Source organism: Nicotiana tabacum, chromosome 12, assembly GCF_000715075.1.
Source record: "Nicotiana tabacum cultivar K326 chromosome 12, ASM71507v2, whole genome shotgun sequence".
NCBI lineage: Eukaryota > Viridiplantae > Streptophyta > Magnoliopsida > Solanales > Solanaceae > Nicotiana > Nicotiana tabacum.
In genome coordinates this window covers 105,351,847-105,361,921 of record NC_134091.1, presented here as the reverse complement: position 1 = coordinate 105,361,921, position 10,075 = coordinate 105,351,847, and positions in this window count along the sequence as shown.

Below are 10,075 nucleotides of genomic sequence, written 5' to 3'. Positions count from 1 at the left end.
TCTTGAAATAGTCAAACTAGCAGTTAGAAATTAGTCGTTAACTAGCCGTCGGAAACTAGCTGTTAACTAACCGTTGGAGCAACACCTATATAAACATGATCTTTGAAGAGCTAAAGACACAATTTTCTGACACAACTTTCTAAATCTTCTTCTTCCTATACGTTGGCTTTCTTTATTAAATTTTCTATTAGTTATGTTCCCAATTTAATAACTGGAAGAGCTTGTTGAATCTTGGGGGATACAGCTAATTTATTCTTTATTGTGTAAGCAAAATATCATTAAGGACAATATTTTTAACACGTCTCAAGCTTTGACAAATCCTATTCTCAATAACCAATTTTTCCAACAATCTTGAGGATAATTCTACATAGTTCTTATGGAGAATACAGATTGCAATATTTCAGCCGATACTCCTACGCCTGATACACAAACTATTCTGGCCATTGTTTTAATTCAACCAGCGACATAGAGATTTTTTCATCCATCTTCTTTTCTTCAAAGCAGGTAAAGGTAAGATCTACATTGGATAGTTTATGATTTGGACGCAAACTGTATTTTGTGCATATGAATTTTGATGCATTGAGTTACAATGAACTTCAATTGATTTACAAATGAGCATCTTAAACGGGTAGTGATTGAACTAAGAGAACTTACGGTTTACCCGAAAAACGGATAGAGTTGAATTTGTACGTAGTTCTAAGGATATGTGGTGCAACTTAATACAAATCGTAAGGATAAATAGAAATATCAAGTATGGATTACAAAGAATGCAAAATAGATAAGGTTGCAAAGAAGATAAATTTTAGGACTAAACAAGTGGAATCAATTTTAGAAGTCTGAAAGAACAATTCTTCACTATAGAAGAATATGGTGCTTGAATTGCCATGTAAGCAAAAAACTTGCCCCTATAGAAATGATAATCATCCCTTTTATAGTAGAGAGATCTTACTTTAGATATAATTAAAAATACATAGTGGGAGACCCATGATAAATTAGCTTTTCCACAATTCCTGCCAAGATTCTCTCCTCTAGTGGGATTGCAACGACTCTTGTCTATGAGCTCGATATTGACTCGAGTTTTCGGTCTTGACTCGAGCTCTCGATCTTGGCTTGAGCTCGATTCTGACTCGGACCCTTGAATTGATTCGGGGTCAATGTTGGTCGGTCTCTGGATCACAAGCTCGATAACTTTACTTTGTATCATAGTTCGATTTAGATTCTGGCTTGATAATGATATCGAGCTCGACATTGATCGGCCCCTCGGACTCGAAGCTTGTTTATGCCATCTTCGGAACCCGTTTCGAAGTCTCGCTTCGATCGATTGTGTTTCAAACTCGATCAATTGTACGAAGACCGAAATCTATTTCGACCATATACAGATAGTCCCCTCGTTTCTCAGGAAGATTGTGGTGAGAAACGATATGATTTTTTAACGGCTCGATCGGATTATAAGCCGACGTTTACATCGGGCTCGACCATGACGCACGTGATAGCTGTCCCGTCGATTTAGTCTTTCAAGATATTTAATGCATATCAGACGGTGGTCAGCCACCGCTGATACTGAACCGGCATTGCTTAAACCTATAAATAACCCTTCCTTTTATCATTTATCCCTTTTACATCTTCAGTCTTCCAAATTTCTCAATTTCTTTTTCGTATTCTTTGAGTTTATTCGCAAATCAGTGATTCTTCTTCGAAAGTACCAAATCTTCATCACCTTCTTTAAATCCAAAATAGTGAAGACATCTAAAACCGTCCCCCAAAAAGAAAAAGCTTCTTCTTCCCAATCCGTCGCGGATAAAACACCGGTGGATCCTCGTCCTGAGGAGTGTGTTCCGGCGGCGTGTGTTCTTACCTCCGATTTTAAACTCGATAAAGGTTCACTGGTTCCTGGCCAATGTGAGCCCGTATCGAGATATATTTGTTCGATAACTCGGAAGCACATCGAGCTGATAGAAAAAGATTTTAACTGGGAGAACAAAGAGGTGGTAGTGCCGTCTCCCGAAGAGGATATTACTACTCACGTGAGAGGGTTTTTAAGCGTGTATACTTACCCTTTCACGTTAGGTCCCCTCGACCCTATTATCATAGATTTTTGTTGTAAATACCTAATAACCCTAGGCCAGATACATCCTTCATTTTGGCGGATCGTTATTTTGATCCGATATTTTGTGAGTAAAATCGAGGAGATGACTTTCACCCTCGATCATCTTGTTCGATTATACCGTCCTCGCCTTTTTCGAGGAGGGTTAATAAAACTCCAACGTCGAGCTACCAAGTCTCTGTTCTCGAGTATATACGAGGATAAAGATCGAGGCTGGATGGGCCTGTTCGTTCGAGTGAGGACTTCAGACCTGATCCCCACCGAAAAGATGCCTTTTCCCGAGGAACAGAATATGAAGCGTGAGTGTAATTCTGCTGTTATCTCCTATTATTTTGTTCTTTCATTTCTTTTCTCACCAATATTTCCTTTTTGTGATGCAGCGTTTCCCTGGATGCCCGGCGTAGTGCCCGATCTCAAGAACTTTGTACGGGATCTGGTTTCGACCTCCTCATATGCCGAGCGCTCATGGCGCGACTTGTCAAAGGGCCGATGGGAGGCAAAAAATCACGGTGAGCACCTCTTTCGTATATTTTGATAATTCGAATAAGATGTTTTTTACACACTTCGATAAAATTTTTCGTATGTAGGTATGGGCAAAGATGCGGTTTTGAGGCCTTCATCCATCGAGGAAGAGGCTTCGGCATCTACCCCAAAGCCGGTGGAAGATAATAAGAGGAAAAGAGCCCCCGTCCTTGAAGATCAAAAACCGAAGAAGAGGACGGCTCGTAAGCCGAACACGAATGCCATTCCTTTGACCGTAGAATCAGTTCTGCGTCTGAGGGAAGAAGAAGAAGAAGAAGAAGAAGAAGAAGAAGAAGAAGAAGTAGAAGAAGAAGTAGAAGAAGAAGAAGAAGGGAACGATAGGTCTGCGTTGGCGGCCCGAACAAAGAAAACCACCGACGTTCCACAGTCAGCTGGATCGATGGTGGTTCACAAGGCTCTGCCTCGAACTGAGGATATATCAGAGAGAGATTCGGGCAGAGTCCCTGAGTTGCTGGAGATCAAAGATGTTTCTCATCGAAGCCGACAGGTGGGGGATATGTCTGTAGGGACTCTTCCCGAATCTTTTCGAACCGAAGAGAATGCCCAGATGACTCATTTGGCGCAGTAGCAATCGAAGGCTCGCCCACCTTCCCTGCTTTTTCCGCAGGTGCGATTCGGGAAGCCCAAGCTTTGGGGGCCCTCGAATTAGATAGGCCTCATGATGGAGAGGATCCTTTTCGTGACCTGTTTATCGGCATCGAAGACACTGCTGGTACAAGTGATGCATCGGATCTTTTTCAAGGAGTGCAACAGGCTTTGAATCAGGTAGGCCTTAAATCATATGACGTTACCTTTAAGTTTGCTTTTTCTGACTTTGTTTCTTCTTTCTTTGCAGGCCACATCAGTTCATCGAGAATCATGTTCTCGGTCCCGAACCGAGCTGCGTCGATGCGAGGTCGAGCTTCAACAGGTTACGATTCGGGAAGCTCAAGCTTTGGGGGCCCTCGAATTAGATAGGCCTCATGATGGAGAGGATCCTTTTCGTGACCTGTTTATCGGCGTCGAAGACACTGCTGGTATAAGTGACGCATCAGATCTTTTTCACGGAGTGCAGCAGGATTTGAATCAGGTAGGCCTTAAATCATATGACATTACCTTTAAGTTTACTTTTTCTGACTTCGTTTCTTCTTTCTTTGCAGGCCACGACAATTCATCGAGAATAATGTTCTCGGTCCTGAACCGAGTTGCGTCGATGCGAGGCCGAGCTTCAACGGGTTACGAAGGAGAGGAACTCCTTAAAACTCCTTTTGGACCAAAGGGGAGAGGAAATAAAAGACCTCCAAGCTGATTTGGCTAGGGCTCACCAAGATCAGATCGATCTATCCGAGCAGGTAATAATGCATTTAAAAGCCTATGGGCTTGATACCAGAACGATGGATAATCTTTAAGTCTCACAGGTGCAGCAAAAAATCGAGATGATCGAAAAACTCCGTGAAAAAGTCGATGTGATAAGAGCGGAGTGTTTGGAGTGGAAAAAAGGAATGGACCGCTTCACTGCAGAAAAAGAAACTGCTCGAGCCCAATTGTCATCGGCCGAAAACCAACTTCAAAAAATGAAGGAGAAAAGCTTGGTCCAAGCAAGAAAAATAGAGGAGCTCGAGGCTCGGTTGGCCTCTGTACTTGCCAGGGCTGAATCTGACGCCGAAAAGGCAAAGGCCGATGCGGATACACTCGTCGCCGTCTATCGGGCCGATGCTGAAGCTGCCCAGGTCCAAGCAAGAGAGACCGCCGATACTCGAGCACATTGGGTCACTGAACTTGCTAAGTGCCGATCTCGGAGGGAGACCCTCGAGGAGATCCATGCTCGAGGTTTGGACCTCGCTGAAGAGATAAAAAGGGCCAAAGAACTCGAAGCCGTTGCTGAAACCTTGGTTTTCGATGATGATGACAATGACGATGATGATGATGATGGGAGTAAGAGCGGATCCGAGAATAGGGGGAGCCCGATAGAGAAGAGACCGCTCCTGGGGATAACCAGGAAGCTTAGTCCTTAATTTTTACGTTGTAATCAATCATGTAAATAATTTTGTATATAAAAATATCCCTATTTTTGCCGACTTGCTTCTGTTTTGTTTCTTGTCTTGTGAAGATTTTATTCACGCCTTATGAATATTTTCACAAGGATTTAAGCAACTTAATCAAATTTGGACTTCGTAGCCTCTATAACCGAGCGAGCGCTTACTCAAACTTTGAAATAAGGTAGCTCGTATGCTTAGTGGTCGAGTTGAGTGATTATTCGAACACAAGCTTACTCAAACTTGAAGTTATGTAGCCCTTAGGCTTATTAGTTGAGTCAGTGATTCGAGCTCGAGGAAATATAGCCCGTAGGCGTAATGGTCGAGTGAGTGCTTGCTCGAAGTCGAAGTAAGAGTAGCCCGTAGGCTTAGTAGTCGAGTGAATGATTTGAACTCGAAATAATGTAGCTCGTAGGCGTAATGGTCGAGTGAGTGCTTGCTCAAACTCGAAGTAAAAGTGGCCCGTAGACTTAGTAGTCGAGTGAATGATTCGAACTCGAAATAATGTAGCCCGTAGGTGTAATGGTCGAGTGAGTGCTTGCTCGAACTCGAAATAAAAATGGCCCGTAGGCTTAGCAGTCGAGTGAATGATTCGAACTCGAAGTAATGTAGCCCATAGGTGTAGTGGTCGAGTGAGTGCTTGCTCGAACTCGAAATGAAAGTAGCCCGTAGGCTTAGTAGTCGAGTGAATGATTCGAACTCGAAATAATGTAGCTCGTAGGCGTAATGGTCGAGTGAGTGCTTGCTCGAACTCGAAATAAGAGTAGCCCGTAGGCTTAGCAGTCGAGTGAATGATTCGAACTCGAAGTAATGTAGCCCATAGGCGTAGTGGTTGAGTGAAGGCTTGCTCGAACTCGAAATAAGAGTGGCCCGAAGGCTTAACAGTCGAGTGAATGATTCGAATATAGAATAATGTAGCCCGTAGACGTAATGGTCAAGTGAGTGCTTGCTCGGACTCGAAATAAAAGTAGCCCGTAGGCGTAATGGTCGAGTGATTGCTTGCTCGAACTCGAAGTAAGAGTAGCCCATAGGCTTAGTAGTCGAGTGAATGATTCGAACTCAAAATAATGTAGCCCATAGGCATAATGGTCGAGTAAGTGCTTGTTCGAACTCGAAGTAAGAGTAACCCGTAGGCTTAGTAGTCGAGTGAATGATTCAAACTCGAAATAATGTAGCCCGTAGGCATAGTGGTCGAGTGAGTGCTTGCTCGAACTCAAAGTAAGAATAGCCCGTAGTCTTAGTAGTCGAGTGAATGATTCGAACTGGAAATAATGTAGCCCGTAGGTGTAATGGTCGAGTGAGTGCTTGCTCAAACTCGAAGTAAGAGTAGCCTGTAGGCTTAGTAGTCGAGTGAATAATTCGAACTCGAAATAATGTAGCCCGTAGGCATAATGGCCGAGTGAGTGCTTACTCGGACTCGGAGATTTATCTTAATTCTGTTTGCATAATAAATCTCAAAATAGCGGAATTTTTCTTGGATATAAGATATCGATAAAGAGGAGAACTTTCTTTGTAAGTCATTATACATGCGTTCATGTTTTGCATCATTGCTCGGGCCAACTACATGAGCATGGTCCGTTTTGACCATTTGGCTCTTACAACTTTTCCTATTGGAAAATAACTTTCTTGCATCAGAACTTGATATATTTGAGGGCTAATGCCCCCCAATATTCGAGGTCGATTGTAAAGAGGCCTCAGATACTGTCGAATTATTTCCAAGTACAGCACGATCATTGGTTGCCTCATTAAAAACCTTGCCGAAAAACCCATTTGGGATAAAACCGGTCTAAGGGAAAAAGAGTGCTACGCGTGCTTTCAGACCTAAGGCTTCGTATTGAAGGATCCATCTTAGCTCCTGATCGGACTTCTGTAGGGGTTAGTTTTGAAATGTAAACGAATATGGGAGGGTCGTACCTTAGCAGTAGTATCATTTTAGATGCGACACATTCCAATTACTTGATAGTTATTTATCATTTATAATGCCGAGCTTGTATGATCCCTTTCCGACGTTTTCTAGAACCTGATATGGTCCTTCCCAGTTCGGTCCTCGTTTTCCTTCGTTTGGATTTCGGGTACTGAGGGTGACTTTCCTTAGCAATAAGTCCCTGGGTTTAAAATGGCGGAGCTTGGTTCTTCGATTATAGTATCTTTCGATTGGTTGCTTTTGGGCGGCCAATTGGACGAGAGTAGCTTCTCGTTTTTCATCCGATAATTCGAGGCTAGTGTTTATAGACTCATTATTTGATTCTTCTGTCGTATATCGAAATTTGGCACTGGGTTCGCCGACTTTGACTGGTATCAAGGCTTCGGAGCCATATACTAAGGAGAACGGGGTTGCCCCCATACTAGATTTTGATGTTGTTCGATATGCCCAAAGGACCTCAGGTAGGATTTCCCTCCATTTTCCTTTAGCGTCGTTCAACCTCTTCTTTATTTTGAATGAGAGTTTTGTTCGTTGATTCAGCCTGTCCGTTCCCACTGGGGTGATACGGTGTTGATAATATCCTTCTTATTTTGTGGTCTTCGAAGAATTTCGTCACTTTGCTGCCGACAAATTGTTTCCTATTGTCACATACTATTTCGGCGGGTATCCCAAATCGACATACGATATGATCCCAGATAAAGTCTATGACCTCTTTCTCTCTTACTTTCTCGAACACTTGTGCTTCAACCCATTCAGAGAAATAGTCAGTCATAAATAAAATGAATTTAGCTTTACCTGGGGTCGATGGCAGAGGGCCGACGATATCCATTCCCAATTTCATGAATGGCCATGGGGATAGGACTGAGTGAAGTTGCTCTCCGGGTTGATGGATCATTGGTGCAAACCTTTGACATTTGTCACATTTTCGAACAAACTTTTTTGCGTCTTTGCCTATATCGATCCAATAATACCCTGCCCCGATTATTTTTCAGACTAATGAATCGGCACCGGAGTGATTCCCACAAGTGCCCTCGTGCACCTCACGTAATATGTAATCGGTATCTCCTGGACCTAAGCATACTGCCAATGGTCCATCGAATGTCCTTCGATATAGCATTCCATCTGTAGCTAACATGAATCGAGCAGCTTTGGTTCGTAGGGCCCTTGAATTTTTAGGGTCCGACGGGAGCTTTCCATTCTTTAAGTATTCAATATACTTATTTCTCCAATCCCAGGTTAAGCTTGTAGAATTTATCTCGGCATGACCTTCTTCGATCACAGATCTCGAGAGTTGAACGACAGTCCCCGAGCTCAACTCACCTTCCTCGACCGATGATCCCAAATTCGCAAGTGCATCAACCTCACTGTTTTGCTCTCGTGGAACATGCTGTAAAGTCCATTGTTTGAAATGGTGTAAAGTGACATGTAGTTTGTCCAAACACCTTTGCATTCTATCTTCTCGAACTTCGAAGGTTTTGTTTACTTGATTTACCACCAGCAAAGAGTCACACTTGGCTTCAATGACTTCTGCTCCCAGGATTATAGCTAGCTCGAGACCTGCAATCATGGCCTCATACTCGGCCTTGTTGTTAGTCAACCTGGTAGTTTTGTTAGATTGCCTAATAGTGTTACCCGTGGGTGGCTTTAAAACTATGCCTAGCCCGGACCCCTTCATGTTCGAAGCCCCGTCCGTAAAAAGGGTCCATACCCCAATGACATACCCCATTTCAATAAGAGTTCTTTTACGACTTTAGGTACGAGGGTTGGCGTGAATCAGCCACGAAGTCTGCTAAAATTTGAGACTTGATGGCCGTATGGGGTTGATATTCGATATCGTACCCACTGAGTTCGACGGCCCATTTGGCCAATCGGCCTGATAGTTCGGGCTTATGCAAAATGATACGAAACGGGTAAGTGGTTAATATGCATATGGGGTGGCATTGAAAGTACGGTCTTAACTTTCTAGAGGTGCTTATCAGTGCAAGTGCCAATTTTTCTAGGTGCGGATATCTAGTTTCTGCTTCTCCTAAGGTCCAACTTATATAATAAACGGGAAATTGCGTACCTTGCTCTTTTCGACCTAGGACACCGCTTACTGCAATTTCTGATACTACCAAGTACAAGCAAAGTTTTTTGTATGTTTTTGGAGTATGAAGTAGTGGTGGGCTCGATAGATATCTTTTTAATTCTTCTAATGCATGTTGGCATTCCAGGGTCCAAGCGAAATCGATAGATATCTTTTTAATTCTTCTAATGCATGTTGGCATTCCAGGGTCCAAGATATCTTGAGAACTTTGGTTACCTCGTCCTTTATGAATGCGTGCTTTACCTTGGACTGGGGTCTTCTCTTTTGCTTTACTGGTTTGAACCTAGGGTCCAAGCTTAGCCGATGCATCATTTTGTCCGGTGGGATCCCTATTATATCTAAATGGGACCAGGCAAAGCAATCAATGTTATCGATAAGAAATTGAATAAGTTTCTTCCTGAGTTCGGGGGTCAACCCCATTCCCAGGTATACCTTCCATTCGGGCCAGTGCTCGATTAGTGTGACTTGCTCAAATTTCTCAATCGTTGATTTGGTAACATCGGAATCATCGGGAATCGCGAAGGATCGAGGGATCCTCTAATCATCATCTTCTTCGATCTTCCGGTTATCTAGTTGGGTCAAAGTCGATGTCAGTGATTGCTATTTGGTATCTCGTTCCCCTTCTGAGCCCGGTCCCTTAACTGGCGAAGGCGAGGATATTGGTTTTGCTTCCTCGACGGTGAACATTTCTCTTGCGGCTGGTTGTTCTTCGTACACTGTTTTGACTCCTCTCAATGTTGGGAATTTAAGGACCTGGTGTAGGGTCGAAGGTGCAACTCTCATGTTGTGGATCCATGGTCTTCCAAAAAGGGCGTTGTATCTCATGTCACTTTCGATCACGTGGAACTTTGTTTCCTGGATGGTCCCGTCCACGTTTATCGGTAGAATTATCTCGCCTTTGGTGGTTTTACATGCCATATTGAATCCGTTTAGAACCAGGGTTGCAGGTGCGATTTGGTCATGCAGGCCGAGTTGTTCTACGACCTTTAATCTGATGATGTTGGCCGAGCTACCTGGATCAATCAACATATGCTTAACTTTAGTTTTATTCATGAGTACGGATATTACCAGTGTATCGTTATGGGGTTGTATGACTCCTACTGCATCTTCATCATTGAAGGACAAAGTTCTTATGGGTGTGTAATCTTGAGTTCGAGATCGCTTTTCTCTCACAATCGATGTCTTAGTGCGTTTAAGCACCGGTCTCTGAGGGGTATCGGCGCCGCCGATGATCATGTGAATGACGTGCTATGGTTCTTCTTGTTCGCTTTGCTTTCCGAAATCCCTGCTTTTAAAGTGGTTCTTCATCCTATCGCTTAAAAATTCTCGAAGGTGCCCTTTGTTGAATAACCGGGCTACTTCCTCTCTTAGTTGCCTGCAATCTTCCATTTTGTGGCCATGGG